Here is a 21,931-nt window from a genome sequence, read left to right on the forward strand (position 1 = left end):
AGCAGGTAGAGCCGTAGCAGCAGCATGAACACACGGACACACACACACACACAGCTGATTATAGACAGATGGGCTAACTACCACACTGTCAAAGTAGATCCCTCTCCTTCTGCCACCGGACAGAGCTAATCCACTAGTCAGCTTGTAACACACCGGCAGACACACACCCACGCACAAGCACGCACACACACACACTTTTCTCTGCTCCGTTGAAGCTATCCACAGAAGTGCAATCATCAGTTAAAACTGCACTGCAAAAAACACTGCCATGTGTTGTGAAATATAAACAACAACGGAATTACAATTTTAATTTCAATATTTACAGCAGTATATTTAAAGTTTGTTTCACTTACAACACAGCATGCAGTGGCAACACGTGAGCAGCAGTGTAATACAAATTGTAAGAGGTTATTGTGTAACAATAAGCTGATGACAGATTTTGTATTTACATTTGAAGCCGGCCCACTAACAGCTTCCACAGCTAGCACTAATGGTGAGTGGCGTCTCATTCCAGCAAACTGGAGCCTGGAAAAAATAAATCCCTCTCTGCACATCGCTTCTCTGACTGATTAGGGAGTTGATGGGCAATGCTGAAATTTATAACTGTTGTATTTCATCTGTTCATTCAACCAGACTCTGCTCATAACATATTCAAGAAGCATACCATAAGAAAGGAAGGTTAGACAGGCGATGACAGAAAGTTAGAGGGGAGGGAGAGAAAGGCAAGAAATGTACATGTTGATAAATGACCTTTACCGGGTATTTACTACATGTGCAGGGCAAAAGTTAAGCATGTCTGCCCTTCTGTCTGAATGTGTGTGCATGTTTCAGTAAAATATGTCAGAGAAAGCTCACTTCTGTCAATCAGGAAACGTACAAAGGCATAAAAATATAAACACAATTAAACTGTTGAAAATGGACTATCACAGTACTGCCTTCATATTATCATACCAAAGTATTCAAATTATAGTCTTTAAATTCACATTCATATTCTTAGTCTTTTACAGAAAAAAAACACAGAATTTCCAAAAGAAATGTGTAAAGTATCTACGATCTAACATTTAGCCATGACAACAATGAAACACGATATCTTCCATACGAGGACTCGTTATGATTTTACAAAGACAATGTAGTTTAATGATAATGCTGAATTATCACCCAACCCTTGTTTGTTTTCCATAGTGGCTGGCTAGCTAGGAAGCAGGCAGGCATGCATGGACTAGCGTTTTGGCTGGTTGGAAAAGCAATCCTGAGCCATTGAGAGCAGATAAAGCCAAGAGCAGGCGGAGGGTTGAACCAGACCCAGCTGCAGCTAGCAAGCACTGACAAAGAGAGGAGATAGACAGCAGAGCAGCACCTGTTCCAGACAGATGTGTAATCGAATCGATCATCTCTCATACCAACATCACAGCTATTCACGGAGCTGACACTGCCAAATACTGCCTTTTAGGCCGAGTTGATAATGATCTCCAAGGGTCGTCCTTCCTTCACTTAATAATGCTATTCAGTAATGGAAGCACGACCACTCTCTGAGGGCCTTTTGGTTATTTATTTGGTTGTTGTTGTGGGGTTTTTTTATGATTTAGTTGAGTAAATGCTTTTAAACCATTATCACAAATCAATACATTGATTTGTGAATCCCCACTGTGAAAATCTCCCTCAAATCATTCTAAAACTTCACTACACAGTTAATTGGAAATAAATAGAAAATTGTGCCAATGAAATGTTCTCCCTTTCAGCCACAGATTGCATGAAATGCTGTCAGAACCAAGGTAGATACACAAATAAACTCACGTAAGACCCTTTTCTGGCACTTAAAAACCATAATATAATTTACATTTACCAATGTCTTGCATTGTTTTGTTATTTGTTCGTTTTTGTCACCCAACAGGGATTCATGTTGTTCCTTGTGAAGTCTGACTGCCTATATGTGCACTGACACCACCATCAGAACAGAAACTGCTTGTGTACACAAGGTGAGAGTTTATATTTGATTTGCAATAAACTGTTACATGCTTTAGAGAGAGAGAGAGGGGAAATTAATGAATGTTTTTTAAATGAATAATGTTTGTTGTTGATGGGTGTGGTTTCTGTGGTATTTCCTCTTGAACTGAGAGAAAAGAAACAAATAGCCCTGTGCGCATAGAGCTGAATTTATCATACAGTACATACTGTAGATTGGTAGACAGGTTAGTTGAGCTCTTACACTCCTGTTACAATAAAAAGACAGGATTCAAAACAAGACTTGGACACATTTCCTCCCTTAACTGTCCGTTATTTTCAATTCAAACACACCTTAGTAGTAGCAGGACAGCAAAAGGGATTACCAAGGAGGATGTCACGATATATCAGTGCTATAACCGTGATATTTGAAAAATATGTGAAACATAAATGTCATGTTAATCATCTATATGATAATACTGTGGTTAAAGCAGAAGTGAGTGATATATTTGTGTTAATATAAGTCTTAAATAGTTATATCTTCCGACAGCAATCACTTACATAGAGTGTTTGGTCTGAATCACGGGTCTCTCAGTCCCTCTGCTCTGCTCTGAGCCGAGGAGAAAACATTTATCGTATCCTACAGTTTTTATCCAATGAGGAGAGAGAACGGCATGCAGGGCTGTGTGTGCAGCCAAGGGACGCCGTGAATGTGGTGACGTAGGGATGAGGACTGTTATGGTGCGTTCAAGGAAACTCGTTTTTTTCCGACCTGTGAAGTCGTACCAGTTCGATCTGGTACATAGACTGTACAAAAAGACGTACTGGTACGATTTCACGGGTCGGAAGTTACGAGTGGCCGTTATGGTGACTTTCACCGGTAAAACAGGTCGGAAAAACACGAGTGGGTTGCCTGGAACGCTACAAAGTCGTAAGTTGTGACTTGAAGCTGTAATTTATGATTTCAAAAGCCTGCCTGGAACGCAGCATTAGCGAAAACGACCGGATCACTCACTTCTGCTTTAATGTAAGGCCTTGTGGAGTTCTTGTTCATCAGTTCTTTCTGTTGCCACATACGTTTTTTTACAGTAAAGATGAGCCAAAACCTCAAACATAGGTCTATACACACCAACCTACTGTATATGAAGAAGACCCAAACTAACGGCTGAATACAATCATGGCGTCAATGTCTAGCCAAATATCTGTAGAAGAGACAATAGAAAGAGACCCAACTAATATGTCTGCACATGCTTGTGAATACTGTAGCATGAACAGCAACAGACAGCAGCCATGAGCGGCTGGGTTATTGAGCCTGATGCTGGAAGGCCTGACGTGAGAGATGGCTGCAGTCTCAAGGTTGGAATTATATGTTCAGCCTGTGGAGCAGCAGGGATATGACACGCCATTGATCTCAGTTTTAATTTTATGGTGGGTAGCTCCAGATTCAAACACTTTGGTAGGCTGGTAGCTTGACCCTTTTAATCAATCCCATCATTTCGTATTTATCTAAAATAAAGCGCTAACTAAAATGCCCTCTGAAAGCATTAAAGACAAACTAGATAAAGCAAAGATAAGTTACATTGAGTCGGTATGATGTTGAAAAGCAATTCACAGTACAGCACATTTGTCAAGAATTATCTTAGGTTCTTTATGGAGCAGACAGACTGTATTAGTGTAAGTGAAGCTAATGAACTACAGACTGAGAGAAGATGAGAAAAAGGGAAAAAGACACAGTTTCCAGTCTTTGAGATCTCTTGCATAATTCCTCTTGAGTATCATCTCTCTCCATATTCTTCTTCAGTGGCGTCTTGGCAGGTTATGTTGAATATCAATCTTTGTCCTTGAGGGAAAACTAGTGCAGCGTTTAAGACATTAACAAATTGGTTTTCAACGAACAGCTTAGCCCTGCTGGTGCAGCCCAACAAAACACAATTGCTGGTTCTGAACAAGATTTTACACATGACAGCCTCTCCTTGAGGAAAACCCCCGAACAAAACCCTCTGTCTCTCTCTATCTTTGTCTGTCTTTCTCTGAATCCCCTTCTCCTTCCATCTTCCTTTGTCAACCTCTCTCACATAACCACGAAAACAAATGGGGGAAAAAAACAGCAAATGGATAGAGGAAATTGTATAACACTATATGTTGCTGCTGAAAACAAAAGTATCCGTAAAATGGGTATGAAACCTGCATCATTACACAGGGCCAAAGGCAAGTAAACAGGGTGCAAATATGAGGTGGCCAAGTGGACAGTCACTCTCTCAGTGTGTGTGTGTGTGTGTGTGTGTGTGTGTGTGTGTGTGTGTGTGTGTGTGTGTGTGTGTGTGTGTGTATGAGACAGAGAAAGAGAGAGCTGGAGAGGGAGCAGAAGAACCTGGCTAATGTAATCCCATTACGGAGGTACAAGAGGGAGCAGTCACAGTGCTCAGCCCACACAAAGGGCCGGCCTGCAGCCTGTAGCTATCCACTGGATGGATGGTTTCTGCCATGCAGATGGATCATCGTACAGCAGCAGCAGCAGCAGGCCGGCCTGCTTGCCTGCCTGCCTGCTTGCCTGCCTGCCTGCCTGCTGCAGGCCCGAGGTAGAGCTCACTCACACAACCAGCCATTAGAATGCTAATAGGCAGTTGTTTCAAAATGAAACAGACTGTGTGGTTGCAGTGGTTCCAACGTAGCAGACGTGGGGGCTGTCATCTCTTGCATATAGTCACACACAAGTTTGGTCGCATAAATTCTCTTCAACAAGTATGACATTAACGTTCCTTACAGCAATTAATGCTGCTATGCCAAAATTAACAAGCCTTACTGTAGATGTCAGCAGTGTGCAGCTGACTAAAGAAAATCTCTTGGTATAATAATTCTGAATTTCCATAAGAAAATACCAAACTTTAAAGACATCCCTCAATCCAACCGCCCTAATCCACACAGAGACACGTAACCATGCCAGATAATACATTCAATTTCTTTTAGTGAGCATAGGCAAGGCCACAACTGTGTTTAAACACTAGACTGGAGATTAAAAGAGTGCTGTACTGCTGAGGGAGACCAGCCAGGCACCTTTTTAAAGTTATTTTTTTCTGTGTTCCATTTCATTATTGGAAAACACATCAGTTTTCCCCCCGGCTGCTCTGCGGTGTGAGGAGGATTCCTGGACACAGAAGAGGGGGACTGATAAAGATAGAATTGATTCCAGCCAGCAGCAGCGGCAGCCATAGTGAAGGGGTCTGAGTTTAGACCTGCAGCTAAACGTCTGGGTTTTTCTCCGTCTCTCTCTCACCGTCTCTCTCTCCCTCTTGTCTAAAGGCAAGTTGTCACCGAGGCAACATCAATCTCCTGCTTCATGACTTCTTAAAGCCTTCCTTCTCCCCTGATGCCTTATCACTTTATCTGCAGGCAAGATTAAAGAGGTCACCTCCAAGTTTCCACAATCTGACTACCTAACAAGTGCGCTAAACTGCAGTCAATCTTTTAAAACTGTTTAAAGAATGGGTCAAGATTTTTGCAGTCTGTTTTACCTGAATATTTATAAATGTCAAAAATCCTTCTTTCGTGCTGTGAGTCAGATGAGAAGATTTATGCAATTTTCATTTTTCCATGATAAATAAAGGCCGCTCAGCAGCCAGTTAGCATAGCATAGAGACTGGAAACAGCAGGGAACTAGAGTTACTGTCTTGCCAACCAGCCAAGCTGTAAGAAATAAGGTCGCAATATCCCCTTTGAGAGTTACAGCAATGAATAATGGCCAGAGGTGTTTTAAGAAGAACATTATGATGTCACAGTGAAGCTGATCATTGACCATTTGGAGACTGCCGTCACTTCATAAATGTATCCGTTTAAACTTTGTGTTAAACTGTGCTGTAAATTAGCACATTTTGTTTATTTTTGTTTGTTTGTTTTGTGAGGTCACAGTGATCTTGACCTTTGGCCACCAAACCAGTTCATCCTTGATTCAAATCTGAATAAATTCTCTCAGGGTGATATGCATTTACTCCGTATTCCTCAACATTCTTCTCCTCCTTGACCACAGCTCTGCCTTCGACACAATCGACCACTTCATCCTCCTCAGTCGCCTGCGATCATCCATCAGCATAACTGGCTCTGTTCTTTCCTGGTTTAGATCTTACCCTTCAGAAAGATCCCACTACATTTCCATAAACAACTGTAAATCCCACACTATCCCAGTTACACATGGTGTCCCCAAGGCTCCTATGCCGGTGATACCCAGCTCTATATCTCTTGTCATCACTCCCTTCACTCTGCTCACCATCACAGACTGCCTCACTGACATAACCTGGACCTGGATGAGCAACAACTTCCTCAAACTCTATTGCAGTAAATCAGACATGATAATCATTGGCCCCTCCTCCCCTCTTCCAAGAACTTCGTTCTCACTCACTATTGATGGTACCCCCTCCACTCTGGTCAGAAACCTTCAACTCTCTCCTACACTGTACAAACACACATCAAAAACATCACCAACAATCTTTTTCCCACCTGCGCAACATGGCAGTCCTTATCTCCTCCTCTGCAGCTGAAACACTCATCCACACCTTCATAACTTCCAGACTAGAATTGTCACGAGAACCAATACTTCGGTGCCAAGTCAATACCGACACGCAAAAAATACGTCGGTACCTGCTTTTTTTCATCATCGTTCAATGTTTCTGCCTGAGACATTGTTGAAGCACAGTGGAGCATACAAGAAAGTTTGATGTGAAACTGTTCTAGTAGCCTAATGAGTTTAGAAGCACATTTTTTTAGTTTGTTTGTTTTTTATTGTGGTATTGAATAAGTATCAAGAATTGTGGAAATTTACTGGTATTGATATCGACTACTGCAATTCTGGTATCCTGACAAGCCTACTCCAGACTGGACTATCTCAACAGGCTACTCTACAGCAGTGTTGTTTTTGGCAGGCATTTTAGATTTAGTCTTAGTCTTAGTCTTTTTGACGAAAATACTTATTAGTTTTAGTCAATTTTAGTCATTCCTATATGTGATAGTTTTAGTCTAGTTTTAGTCGACGAAAACTCAACAAGGTTTTCGTCTAGTTTTAGTCAGTTTCAGTAAAAAAAAAAAAAAAAAAAGTCTTTCAACAAATTAATTCAATAAAGGAATGGTTTTACACATAATGTTTCCACCCAATGCCAAATACTTTATGGTCTAAGGATTATGCATTAGCCTACACACAGATAAAGTGGTAACAGTAGGCCTAGTGCATTCAGTTTTTTTTCTGATGGAGTGACGGCAGGTGTGTTGAGCAGAATGTGCGCTGCATGCCAGGTGGTGGACGTGACCACACAAGGATGCAGCAGTGTTGCAGAAACTTGTTGATTTTAATGGACAGATTACACGCACAATAAGCAGAAATGTCATGCATTTGAACGTCTGACCACCCGTCAGCGCCGCGGAGCGGCTGCACCGCACTGACCGAGGTCACCAGAGCAGCGGATCACTGCCTGCTGCTCTCTGCCGCTCTGATCACAAGCACCGGGCGGCGGCGCACCGCGGCTCGTCTCAGCAGCGTTGTTCTGTTGTTGACGGAGCCGTTGCTAAATCGTGTGCAGCTAGTAATGACAATCCATAATATGGAATGTAGAGGCGATCACAGCCCGACCACAAACATTTACGTCCGTTCTCGTCTCGTCAACGAAAACTCACACACGTCTCGTCATGTTTTCGTCATCAGAGAGCCATGTTCGTCTCGTCACCGTCTCGTTATCGTCATGAAAAAAAGGGGCGTCAACGAAAATATTTCGTCATCGTCATCGTTAACGAAAACAACACTGCTCTACAGCCTCCCCTCAGACGACCTTCAAAAACTACAATATGTACAGCACTCAGCGGCCAGGTTGCTCACCCACTCTGACTCACATCAAACCTTCAAAACCTCCATTGCCCCCAGTGCAGTATTGTATTCACTTCAAGATTCACCTACAAAGCCCTGAATAACCTTGTCCACCCATATCTGACTTACCTCCGCCAACGTCACTCCCTCACTTGCCACCTCAGATCACCAGATGCAAACCTTCTGATCCCCATTACTAGGACCAAGCAGCGCACCTTGGAGGACAGAGTGTTTGCCATTGCTGCCCCAACCCTCTAGAACTCCCTCCCTCAAAAAATCTGCAACTCAGACTCTCTGCACTCAAAATCAGCTCAAAACCCACTTCATATCAATCTGGCAACTGCCCCCACTGCTTCAATTTATCATTGCACATTGTGTTATTTGTACTTGATGTAAACCAGGGGTCATCAACTATATTTGTCGAAGGGCCAGAACAGACACCTTCAAATAGGCCTAGATTGAAATTAAATTCACCTTTTTGACTAATAATTTAGTTAATACACATATTTGCCCCCACCCCCCATTAAGGAGGCTCCCACATGCTCGAGCTTTACACTGCTGACTTGTATCCTCAGAACAGACATGCCCTGTGATTTTCAGCTTAAATACTGTACTGTATGCAAGGAGGCTGACAATCACAGGACTACACATTCTACATCTCGGAGGTGACGTCTTTCCACATACGGGCCTTTCAAACAGGTCAGAGCACCGTGGGGAACAGTAGGAGAGACACAGCCCAGGTGGGAACCAGGCCACAACACCGGTGGGAGAAGCAGGTCCGTGGAGCTGTGCACCGCGGACATGCACGAAAAAACAAGTGCGTTGCATCAAATGTGAGCATGCACAATAAAAACTAACTAGAAAAAGCATTTCCAAGAATGGAAATGGTGTGACTGCTGATAGCAACTGAACGCTGTTGCAGAATTAGCAAATAGTGCAAGCAGTGATCACCATACAAATTTTTTACCAAGGTCGGAATCGAACCCACAACCTCATGGTCATTAGACTTCCACTCTGCCTCTAGGCCACGGTGCACACACAGTTAACACCAAGAAAGCTTGAGAGTCAAGCTTGAATGACTTAGAATGAAAATTTCTGTGAATTTCAGGCTGAGAGCAGCAGTTTCAACATGAAGCAAGTTATCAGAAGTCAACAGAGGACAACTGGGAAAATAATTCACTATAATTGTTGTTGAGGCAAGATTTGAACCAGCAACCTTCAGGTCTCCAGACCAGCAAGCTAACCACTAGGCTACAGACAGAGACAGTATGTGAGGGGTAAAGAAAACCTTTGATAAGAGGATCACTGGCTTCTGCTTAAAAAAAAAAGTAAGGAATCGTGGCAGAAAAAGTTAAATATTTTAAAAAGTATAAATAGTTAAAAAGAGAAAAGTAATGCCGATAAAGTTCAAAAAAAAAGCTGCACGTTTTGATATATGAATTGTTGAAATAGCACAACACCTAACACACTAACCATATGGCCACAGAGAACCTGAGTTACAATGAGCTTTATACTATGAGGAATCAAAGACTGTCCAATGACAGCTGAATAATTGGAATGAAAAGTCAAGCAATGATGTGAAATGACTGAGGCAGGAATTGAACCCATGACCATATGATCACTAAACCTTTACTCTGCCACCCGGCTACAGAGAGCACACTGCTTTCAAGACTGTTGTCATTCATTGTAATGTGATGATGTGCTGCAAACTGGTATGAGTAATCAAGGAGATAACAAACACCTGTAACCAATTGAAGGCGGTGGAGGAGAGCAGAATTCAACATAACATAACAAGAGTTCTTCCCTTGGATTTGAACCAGTGACCTTGGGGTTGGGAAGCAGCCACCCTACCCCCTACACTACAGTGGAGTTGTGGTGAAGAGAGGTTGAGACTTTGATGAATGTGAGATTTTTCAATGATTCTTAAAATAAAGAGAAATTTGTATAAATTAGCCACACCAAGCAAGAAGAGGACTTTTTTGTGACCTGTGACTATTTTTTGGTGAATTAAAATGAATTAAAAAGCACTTAACAGCAAGTTACAAAGTTGAGCTCCTTCTCCTGCTGATGTGAAAAAAATACATTGAGCTGAATGAGAGCAGAGAGCTCCCTGGCTGCATTTAAAAAATATTTTAAATTATTATCTAAGTCTCTTTGCATTTTTGACCAGAATTTTAGCCAGAAGACAAGTGTGGCTACAAAACTGGAGAAAATAATTTGTCTAGAGTTTAATTTGTGGCCGTGCTGACAGTTTAGCCAGAAAAACTCTAGAATGTTTTTTTGCCTCTATCCACTCTGACACCACTCTGGCTCTGCTCGTTAGACGCAATACACACCCATTATAAAGCTGAAAAAAATCAGAAAAAGTTAAATATTTTAAAAAGTATAAAGAGTTAAAAAGAGAAAAGTAATGCCAATAAAGTCCAGAAAAAGCTGCACGTTTTGATATATGAATTGTTGAAATAGCACAAAGTATGAAGGACTAGAAGAAGACCGTAAAAAGGCGGAAGAAAATGGCCAAACAGAAGAACAATAGTGTGACTGCTCAGCAGTCACACTAATTATAACCAACAGCAGGAATGTCCTTAGGTGCCAAGCACCCATTTCCCCCAAATGGGCACAGGAGGGTTGGTTAGGTTTGCTATACCACATGCTATTGCAGGTCTATCAAAAGTCAGAGAGGAAACTTTTTTAGTGTGGCACAAATGAGAGCTTAAAAGTCGTACGTCAAGTATAGATAAAGAGCTATTATAGATAAACAAGCAGGATATCTGGGTGTAGAGTTACTCTTTAAATCCCCAATTCGACATAAAGTGGCTGACAAAGGCCTGAACAGGGCGAGGCTTAAGTAAGTCTGACACAAAATAGATAGGGGATGTAAACTGTCAAATAAGCTACACATCTGTGCTTGCAGAGATTCAAAAAAAGGTTCAAAAAGTTTATCACCATCCGCTGAAAAATACAATGTGCAAGCATTAACACTCCCATCAGTGGTTGGACCCATCTCTGTGAACCAGCAGCAAGGTCTTCAAAGAAACACATCAGACGGTAAGATTACCAAGTTGTGAATCTTTTAAATGTCTCCCATGCACTTTACTAAAAACATGTTCCGATTAAAAACCATATCCCTGACTGGACTCTACTGCCTACAATATTGTCTGTTTATAAAAAAGCATTTTCATTTAAATCTAATATTTAAGAGTCGTGTCTCATGTCTTACAAAGCCACACACACACACACAATAGGTGATTGTGTATTTGTAAACATTATGTGCAAACTGTTGTGAAAATAATCTTAATATACAAAAAAATCAGGATAAGAGCAGACAATAAGAGGGGACAATAAGGGAAAAATCATATTGTTATGAGTCCATCTATGCTCCAGTGAGCTCCTCGTTTCAATATAGATGAAGAAAGCTGGGCCCGAGGACAGCAGTGAGATATGCAGGCAGCCCGCACATATCTGATGATGTACAGGCCTGCCTGCACATTCTAAAGAGAACACATTTTCTAGCTAGCCTTTTATAATTGTATTTTTTCCTTCCAAAAGGCCCTGGAGCTAGACTGGTATGCTCCATCTGAAGCGGTTGGTGTAGTAATGGGTCATAGTGATGCATTCATACTGGGACTGGCTTAATTGTATTATCAATCTCATCCAGACAGTGCTTTAGCCCCACAGCTCTGGACATGGTACTGTCAGATACTCTGCATTAGTATTGGGGAGTGAATCATGAGGAATCACAATCTTCGCTTTCATCTGTTTCTCAAGCCTTAAAACGGTGGGTTAGCTGGTTGGATGATGTTTTTATCAGAGTTTGGCCACTGCAATCCCTTGGTTCTCACCCTCTCTCTGTCTACCCATCTGTCTGTCACTCCACCTCTTTCTTTATCTTTTGCTTTTGGTGTGTCCTGTGCGTTGGTGGCCACTGAGTAAATACAAGTCTGTTCCAATTTCATGCTATCTTTTAACAAGTTAATTATGTTGAGCCCTACAAAGACTGAAGGCAGACAGAGGAGGTGGTGGCTCTGGCAGAGGGACAACTGCCCAGGTCAGCTCTTTGTTGTTCCATCTTGTTTTCTGTCCTCTTCTCCAAACACTCTCCCTCATCTCTTTTCTCTTCTCCTCTTCTATATTCTCTTGGTGTAAGTCCCTCCTTCCTTTCCTCTCTTCCTCAGTAGTAATCTTTCTAGCCGCTCCAGTAGTGGAAGAGAGTTTGGAGATAAAAGCGTAGGGAGCTGAGGAGTCCTTGGCAAGCCTAAGGCAAGGAGAAGGTCAACAGGCCTGCTAAGAAGGGCTGTTATCATCTTGGTAACATGTTATCGGAGAGCCTGCAGTAGTGTTTATTTACAGTTATTGCTCCCTCTGGGTGCACACTTCAACGCCTGGGGCTGATTGCTCTGTAATGAGTTCAGGAACACAGGGAGCCGATGCAAGAAAAGAAGAGAAACAAGGGAGGCAAGAAATCACTGCCCAATAACCAATAGGTCAGCAGGAAAAAAATCAAGGAAGAACACAAAATGCCGGTCGTTGAAAATGCAGGAGAAACAGATTAAAAAGAAAGTGTATTCTTTTAACCACAACAGTTTTTCTTTGCCGCGCCTATGTCCTGCCAGTTGAGAGCAAACAAATCACCTCAAATTGGACAGCGGTTTCTCAAATGAGGAACAACCCAGTTAATCCAGTAAGGCAGTAAATGGCTCTTAACCTGGAGTCAGCTGTATTTGTTCTGAGGAAGGACCACTGCTCAGACTTAAAAGACTTGATTTCCATCTCTAATGTCCAGAATCTCTTTTATAATTTACTTTGCCAGTGGTGCTTGTCCTGTATTTATTTGGTTGACCGGTCCAGTACTGTCTGTGCTAATCGGATTGGTATATATTTAATGGGCTAAAAGGTGAAGTGGCAACAGTGAATCCAGGGAGTTGGGCAAGTCAGGAGAGAGGATATCTGTAAATCCCAGGGACAGTTGGGAGCTATGCATAGGAAATCTCTCATTGTGACACAGCTTTTCAATCTGGGGAATTACACCAAGTGCTGCTACTGTCAATGCAATGCCAGCTTTTCAGAAAGAAAGAAAAAATGAAAGAGCAGGAAAAGGCAATACTGAATGCCATTCAAAAGACTTGGCAGTAGATCAAGGAGTTTTTCAGCAGTCATATTGCCAGGCACTGCACCCGACCATCATGCATTTAAGACGAATTAAGATATGGCACAATAAACATAGACATATATGTATATATGACAAAGTCACAAAGTACAATTTTTTTTTCTAGAATATACCATAAAAGCAAATTCATTTTATGACAAGCTAATCCCTTTTTATACGATCGGATATGGGAGATTAAGAGACATAATTTGGTAATTCAATTTAGACATAATTCATCACAAAAGAAGAGCGCAGGGCGCCTTTTGGGATGAAGTTTCTACATCACTGCAGGAGGTTCCAGATGATGCCAAGTTCATGATGCAGAGATAACTGGTATGACTTAATTTAGAAAGAAAGGACTCAAAATATCATCTTTCCAGTACATTGTGGTTACAGTCATGATAAGAATAGGATGGGACAGCGTCCCTAAAAACTGAAGCACTCGGACATAATCGCAGCAGTCCACAGTTACGCAATCAGTGGCATAGTGAAGTCAGTTAGTGAGTAGCTGGTTAACACAGCAGAAATTTGGCAGCCAACACCCCAAGAGTCTAAAAGGTCTACAGGAGCTGGTGGAGACCGAAGCAGAGCAAGAGGTGGAGTGAAGTTTGGACTTTCAATGAATATTGGACACTGATCAAGTGACAAGAAACTGTTTAGAATTGGTGCTTAGGTTGTTTCATGTTACCTCAAAGTGTAAATAAGCAACTCTGCAATGCAATGAATTAGGGCAGACTGATTTATTTTATTTTTTATCGTCATCGTGATATCAACATGCATGTTAAACACACTGCAAAAGGTTGCCCGAAATGCGATGAGTAAGTTTTAATTACAGGTGCCATGCTTTCTCTTTCCACCTCACACTCATACACCTCACACCTGTAACCTGGGCCACAACGCTAGACGTAACATAACATAACAACAACAAAGGCGGACTTCCATCCAGTCCCTCAGATACCGCGCCTGAAACATGTCCAACGGCATCGATCAGCATATTTGTACTGGCATGAATTCTTGTGTTTAGTCAACTTATAATGTTTGGAGTTTATTTACAGCTTGCAAGCTTTACGCTCTTCTTCTCTGTTTTCGGTATTTGTGTGGCAGTGTTACAGCACCACTACAGACCTGGCGTATGTACTACAGCGTTTTGAGTCGTTTTCAGAAAGACTCAGGAACTGTATGGTTAATATGCACACACACAATATTTGCTTATTTATCGCAAGTCATATCGTCATCACAATATTGAACAGTGTCATCGCACATTGCACATTTTGCTGATATTGTGCAGGCCTACAATTAGTGAATACTTGCAAATAAACCTTTTTTATGTCAGTCTTATTTTAAGAAAAACCACAAGTGAGTATATCAGCTTTTTAAAGAAAAACTGACATACTAGGTGAACTATAATTCAAAATAAATCTGAAGGAACAAGGTGAGCTTATACAAACTCAGATATACAGTTTTAGACTGTCTAAAACTAGAGCACATTCCTACATGTTCACTATTAAGCGCTGCTTAAAATGTCCACACAAAAAAAAAAAAAAAGATCCTGATAACAGCATTTGCCCCCGAGGAGTGAATTTCAATACTGTTTACTTTGAGCAGTAGACCTACAAGATAGCTGCCTGGCTTCAGACCAAAATGTATTCTATCAAAATTCTGCTCCTGTCAGTATTTCACCCTTCACTGTATTAGCATATTCTGTACATGAATTTGTGTTATCAAACAAACCCTGGCACATCAATGAAGCTCATCTCAGAGAGAGGTTTTCTAAATAAATCAGCAGAATAAACACAGGCAGCTTGAAAAACATGAACTGGTAAAGCATTACAAATCCTCGCCATTTTCCCAAACTGAACAGTCTTGCCTGGGATGAAAAATGAGACGTCTGCTCTGAAACTGTGTTTATGGCGTCAGGAATTGCTTGGAAATGAATTACTGGATGAATCACTGGAGTCTTGTGTGCAAGCACCACTTGTGCAACACAGAAATCTAGTTGCAGTAATTTTCACTTATGACACACTTGTATCACAATGCTAGAGGCAGGCCCAGAGCCAATGAACAGGGATGTTCCAAAGTACATTCAGAAGACAAAATAGCCTAAAGCTGGAATAAATAAAAAAAAAAAGATAAACCTGTTTGTGTCACACCACGTCCTTCAATACCAATGAAATAACAATGGCAAATTTTACATTACAAATAGGCTATTTTATAATATTATTCAGCATCTGCACATTCCTCCCCTCAACCTTTTCCAAATCTTACAGCCACGCTGTGTGTACAGTTGATAATCAAATCCTTTCATTACTCAAAATTTCCAAAACAGTTTGCTGCTGCTAGCATTTGGTGACATTTTGAGAAGATGAGGTGCTGGCTGGGTCTCCTATGTATAGTTCATATCAGAGCCATCAACAATTAACTTACAAAACACTGAGGGTGTTTGTATTACTTCCTGGCAGAGGAAGCATCTCTGACCAGCGCAACTGAGCCAATGTGTTCGCTCAGTGATTAGACGTGACCACATGCAACAGGCCCGAATGTCAGACACGATTATCGCACCATTTCATTTGCTCTGCATTTTATGCAATCCTACTGATATCACTTCTCACCTCCCATGGCAAAACACCCTGTCAAGCCCCCATGAAGCCACGTGATAGCGGCAGATAACTGTTGCCTGTAGTTATTATGGTTCTCAGATTGACCACCTTTGGAGTGTTTGTTCTGCTCAAACATGCAAATAAAGAGAAGATATAATAAACATGTTGCTGAGAAAATTAATTAATCCTGCAATAACCATGTTTTGAACCAGACACATTTGCTCCCGGCAACACCCCTGGGAAGTTTCCCTCAGGGTCGAGCCACTATATGACACCCCAACTCACATGACGTGATATGGCATGAAAATGGAAATAAAACTGAAAAATAAGCCTGAAGAAAGCCACAGATAGAAGATGGTGATAATAAAAACACAATAATAATAAAGAGTAATCTCTTATGGATACAAATGGTCAATAAATAGCATAAATCAAAAGCAATGGTCTTGCCAACACTCCCCAGACAAGTCAAATTTATCTCCATACTCTGCTCCTGACTTCAAAGAAAGAGAGAGAAGAGAAAACTGCTAAAAGGGAAAACTGGAGAGGCCATTTAGTGATTTGAGCAGTGAAGCTTCTCCGCTGCCAAGGACATGTAAGAGAGACAGAGAGACTGGGAGTGCCTCTCAATACATCAGATGTCAGGAGTGCTCCCTCCCACTCAGACTATCTTCTTTTGGAAAGCCCATAAGAGCTAGAGCAATCTAAGGTCAGTCAGCTATACAAAGACTACAGTAAAAGTCAAAAAATTGAACCATCAAAAGGCCACATGACTGCACAACAGAGTACCATCTTCATGTGTGGGGAGATGAGTGGCATAAAATGTTCTGAAATATGTTCATTAAAAGAAAAAATGACAATGACAGAACATACGTGTTTTCATCCTTGCACTTCCTTTGCTGGGTTGCTTTATCAGAGAGGGAGTAGAGGCGAGACAGAGAGCAGTATACTGCAGCAAGCTCAGGCCTCTCCAAGCCACTCATTCTGAGCATCTGGCTTGATTGTAAAAACGTTTCCCTCTTCTTTAATCAATGGAAACTCAACTATCCTGATTCATGGGGCACTCTGGAGTATATAAATATCTTCTGACAAGCCTAACTGTGTTCTCCCTCCCCATCACCAGACCACCAGCTACCCTCCCACCCCTCCCAGTGCTCATAATATTATTTTTCTCTGTACTTCCTTTTTCTCTTCTCACCCATCTCTCTCTTGATCTCAGTTTCTATCTTCCTGTCTTTGCTCTGAAAATTTTGCTTTGGCTCCAACTCTAATCAGTCATTCTTTACAGGGTCTGTGCAACTGCAACATGACAGTCTCTGGTAGAAGATAAGACTGGACAGATTAAATACACTGCTCAGTGTTAGAGGAAAGGAAGAAAAAAATTAAAGGAAAAGGGGGAAAACAATAAAACCCCCATCAGCAGCAGAATAGTGCAAATATTTTCTTCTACATTTATCCTCATTACTTATCTCCTGACAGCCGTTTTTTCTTGTTTATCTTTTTCTTTATCTGAACAACACAGAAAATATTTCTTCATCAATTATCATTACTAAGAGGTGATTTCAGAAATCTTCAGAGCAAATCCATGGAGTGCTTGAGAGATTCCTTACAGTATATATAAGAGGTGGAATCCATAAGAGTATCATAAAGAACCAACACAAGTATTGCCCTGTATTTGATCTGTACGGTGACAATCATCTGGCCAGTGGCGTGCATTTAGTCCTCCAACTTATTAGTTCACAAGTTTGCTAAGCAGTTGATGTTGACACAAGGTTAGATGAGATATTCAATCAACAGGCTCGGTGCTTTGGCACGTTCAATTTGAAATATAATTATGGATACTACATTGAAGTGCCAAGTTCCAGCTTTATTTTGATTAGTTTTATTTCAGACTTGATATGAGCCTTGTATCTCTCACACAAGGATACGGCCCTTTTAACTTAGTGTTTAGCAAAGTTTAGGAGTTCCCATAGACATCAGCAAATGCTTTGAATCTTCTCTGGTAATGCTCTCCCTTAGACTTCACTGCTTCCTCCTTCAGCTCACAGGGTCTCTGAGCCTTCAGCCCAATATTCAGCAAATGGAGGGCACCTCAGTCAGATTGAGATCAGGTGACTGACTCCACCACCAGTCAAGGATATTTCACCTCTTCACCCTGAAAAGCTCTTTGGTTGCTTCAGCCATATGTTCAAGATTGTTGTCCTGCTGAATGATGAAATGTTGTCCAATAAGTTTTGATTCATTTGACTGAATCTGAACATTTATCCTGTTGCCTCTGTCAGTGGTGTAATCATCAATAAATGCCAGAGTGTCAGTTCCATTAGCGGCCATACTTGCCCAACGCAGAATGACCACTATGTTTGACAGATGAGATGGGTGCCTTTAGGTCATCAGCTGTTCCTCTTTTCTCCACTCTTTCCTCACTCCATCATTTTGATCAATTTTTGTTTCATCAGTCCAGAGAACTTTGATCCTGTGTTTTTGTGACTTCTCCTGAGTGTCGATAAGCAAACACACATACACCTACTACGTCCTGGAGAACATTCCTGACCTGCTATGCAGCCATGAAGGAAGTTTCTTTCATGTGAATGGTTTCCAAATCATCCACCAGACTATGGGCTCCTCAATCTCCGAGGGCATTTTTGCATTTTCTAGTTTTCCTGTGTAAACTTGTTTTGTAGAATATACCCCATTGTCAATTTTGGCAAATCAACTACCTATCTAGAGATATCTGATTTATTTTTGCTTGAATTAAGCATTGTTATCATATTCCGTATTTGCAAGTTCACTTCTTTACACTTGCAACTCCTCAATCTGCGTGTCAACTCTCCATTCACCATCGGCTCAAACACATGTGATCTTTTTTGTACTCAAACAAATGATTAAACAAAACAGCAACCCAAGAAACGTTTGTTCAATTTATTTTTGAACCATTTTAAGACCATACTGTAGTATCTCTCATATAGTTCTTCTTTCTATATTGCTGTAAACCAATTAAAATTAAAGCTGAAACTTGACACTTTAATCTAGTATGGATTTTACTTCAAATTGACTGTGTCTCCATACTTATCATGGTTTACTCAGTTTAAGAGAAAAGACAAGTAAGTTTAATAACTCAGATAAACAAAAATACTCCAGTCTCAAAAGGTCTTGATTATTTGGGTCCTAAATGACAAAGATAGCTGTGGGTGCATATCTGATCGCCAGTCTGCCATATAGGTTGAATTGTACTGAGCGAATTGATTGTAAAGCCAGATGAGTCTATGAGTTGTGCTTATCAATGGACCCCATTAAACACTTGTCACCCCTGGGGAATTTCTTTGACCATGCAAGTCATTGTCAGCAGACAGCAGTCTGACTAATCAATGAGTGCTTAATTACATCTGGTGCACGGTCCAGAGGTGCAGTAAAACAATATGTATGCACCAACAGTGTCATCCTTTTGTAGAGACAGATGGTACTTTTCTCTGCGACACTGTGAGGATGCATTCACAAAAGAATTTGGGACTTAGCTGGAAATGTCAACAGTTAGGGTGTGTGACGAAACAAATGTGACAAGACAAGATAAGAATGTCATTTGGATTTCTCTCTAAAAAACAATTAGACTTCTCTTATCACTTTCATGAATCTCTGCCTCTTGACACAATACACAACAATAGGCCAAGACTCAATGTTTACAGATTAACAAAATCTTCTATTCTCTACTGTGATTTTTTATTGTCCTAAAAGCATAAAAAGATCATCTCAATAAGTAAAAAAAAAATGTGCATACTGCCCTTTACATAGTCAACTTAAGCAGTCAGTGAGGTTTCCAATGATGTCTTAAGAAAATAAAAAAGTTGAAATCCTGCAGTAACAAACACAGCATAGCCCATGTCATCAAAATACTGTATGTTATTGTTAAGCATAGTGTTAAAAAAAGAAAAGCTTTTAATGGTTTAGAATGAGTCCGTGTCAGAGGACCTGTTGGCCGAGACACCTACTGTATGTAAATCTGTAGGCCATCACTGACTTGAACAGCATAGGTCTGACAACAAAGTAAATTAAGCCTCATCTAAATGTAAATTAGGTTTTATACCTTTGGCAAACAGCTTACATAACCAATGTCTATTTTAATAAACCAATTAGATTTTATTCTGTACTATACTAACACAACAAAATAAAAATCTCTGCTTTATGAAAATGTACATGGGGTGCAGACAGCTGTCAGCCAAAGGAGGGGAAAAGGTGCAGGGAGTAGTTATATGTCTGCATAAATTTCAAATGAAAATGTCTGCTTGAAATACTGTGTTTTGGATCTACAATCTGGTTTAAGGAAGGTAAAATAGACATAGACTGCCATGAAAGGCCATTTTAATAGCTTTGAGAAATATATATTCCAGTGCAACATGTAATACACGTGGCAGGAGCTTACACACTAGTCTCCAATTTCCCTGCTGTCATTGGTATCACAGATATCAGACAGGATGTGTGAAAAACAACAGCTCATTTTAAAGCTTTACTGATACTTTGCTTATGCATGTCTTATCAAGTGTATATGGGCACTAAATCTACCATAAACACAATATGACAGGCCCCTGGTTTAGGAAAACTAGATATCTCATAAAGGTTAAAATCCACAACCTATAATAAGACTCAGTAATGTGACTGTGTGGCTAGTGGCTACAGACCCTAACATACAACCCTCACGTTTCACTAAGTAACTAGAAAATATGAGTACTGTTTCTATTTGCAAAAACTCTTTTTATCTCATGCTGTCATTACATATTCCAGTGACAAATTGGTGTGCCTTTTCATTTTTACCAAAGGTTTCATTAGATCCTCATACAGTACACTACTCAAAATGTTAGGGATATTCGGCTTTCAGATGAAATTTCAGAATGCACCTAAAAGCACTATAACCTTTGTAGATGAACTTGATTTGACCTTCTCTAAACTTTTGAATGCACATGTCCAACTGTTCAGTGTTTCAGTACTGAAAACATAATATGCTGTTCTCAAATAAGGTAATTAACCGCAATCATAACAAGTGTCTGATCCATAATTCGACTACTAAATGTTCTGGAATGATGATTTGTATTTAAACAGTCCTCTTCCTTATACTTATACCTTATCACATTTTGACATCATGAGACCAAGACGACACCTAACAATCCATCAACAGTACCTGGCCATGTCGAGGCTTCAGATGGGAAGTTGAAACTTTTTGTGAGTAGTGTATATAAACATAAATTGTTTTATGAAGTTTTTAAATTCCAATTTCAGGTGTTAAGGATTACACATATTGCATCTGTTTGACTGAAATAAATTTACCTATTACGCCAAATTGAAAACTTTGATTGAAGGTACTGATTTGAGTTTTTTTAACTCCTTGCACACAGTTTTGAACACTTTTTTCGCAGCTGTGTGTATCAACACAAAAAACTTATTTTGGGTTGAGTACCACTTTAAGAAAAACTAAGTGAATTACCAGTTTTGGAATAACTATCAGAGGATAATAACTTCCTGGTTAGCTCAGCATACACGCAAAAAGCACTGTGAAAGAACTACTATAAACTGATATCAAGGCTCACTCTTAAATAAGGAGGACAAAATCAGTGTTGTTTATATGAAACAGCAACAGGGCATTTATTTGACATTGGCTGGCAAACATCAATTTATCCCCCATTCTAACTTTAGTAATGCAGTTACTGGAAAGAGATTAATATCAATTCCATAAATCATTCAGGAGATGCATCCGGAGCCAGAGACACTGGTATGTTAGCTGATCTCAGTGTGGGAGCTCAGCAACCATTAATCAATGTCTGAGCTCCTCTGGCCATGTCATCTGGGAAACAGGGTAAATTTATATATATAAAAAAAAAGGGGGCCATCACCACACTGATATCAGCACAGTCCTCCAAAGTAACATGTTTACATCTTTATGAAGTGGTTCTATATTTTACACTCACCTTTGCTTGTGTCTTATCTACTGAATACTAAACTGTGGAGTAGGTTATCATTCCTTTATTTGCCCCTTTATATTCCTTTATATTTCATGAAATAATTACTAATAGGTTTAGAATATGCAACAACTATGAAAACGTGTTTGCATGTGACTAGATAATATCTAACTTTGCAAAAAAAAAAAAGTGTAACAAAGATAAGATAAGAGCAAAAATAAAATTTGGGAGAACAACATTGGCAACGACACCAAGGCCAGACATCAGGGTGAAGTTAAAGCTCATCTCAGTCTGCAGAAACCAAAATGGACTTGTCTGTGGAAATATGAAATCTGAGTGGCATCTGAACCTAATCTCCACACAGAGATTTAGTCCCAGAGAGACCGGCTGATTCACTGATTTACTCTGCCTACTTGTGTGCTTGAGTGTGTGCCTGTGAGAGTCTACCCAACTGACCTTGTCC

At 40.4% G+C, this 21,931-nt stretch overlaps 1 protein-coding gene across 2 annotated transcripts in view; it reads right to left on the reverse strand.

Moving 5' to 3' along the window:
• agbl4 (AGBL carboxypeptidase 4) overlaps positions 1 to 21,931 on the reverse strand; it is a gene marked incomplete at its 5' end in the record, with an annotated part of 263,314 nt that overhangs the window by 234,765 nt on the left and 6,618 nt on the right. The window lies entirely within an intron of this gene.

The sequence above is a fragment of the Trachurus trachurus genome (genome assembly GCF_905171665.1).
Source record: "Trachurus trachurus genome assembly, chromosome: 4".
NCBI lineage: Eukaryota > Metazoa > Chordata > Actinopteri > Carangiformes > Carangidae > Trachurus > Trachurus trachurus.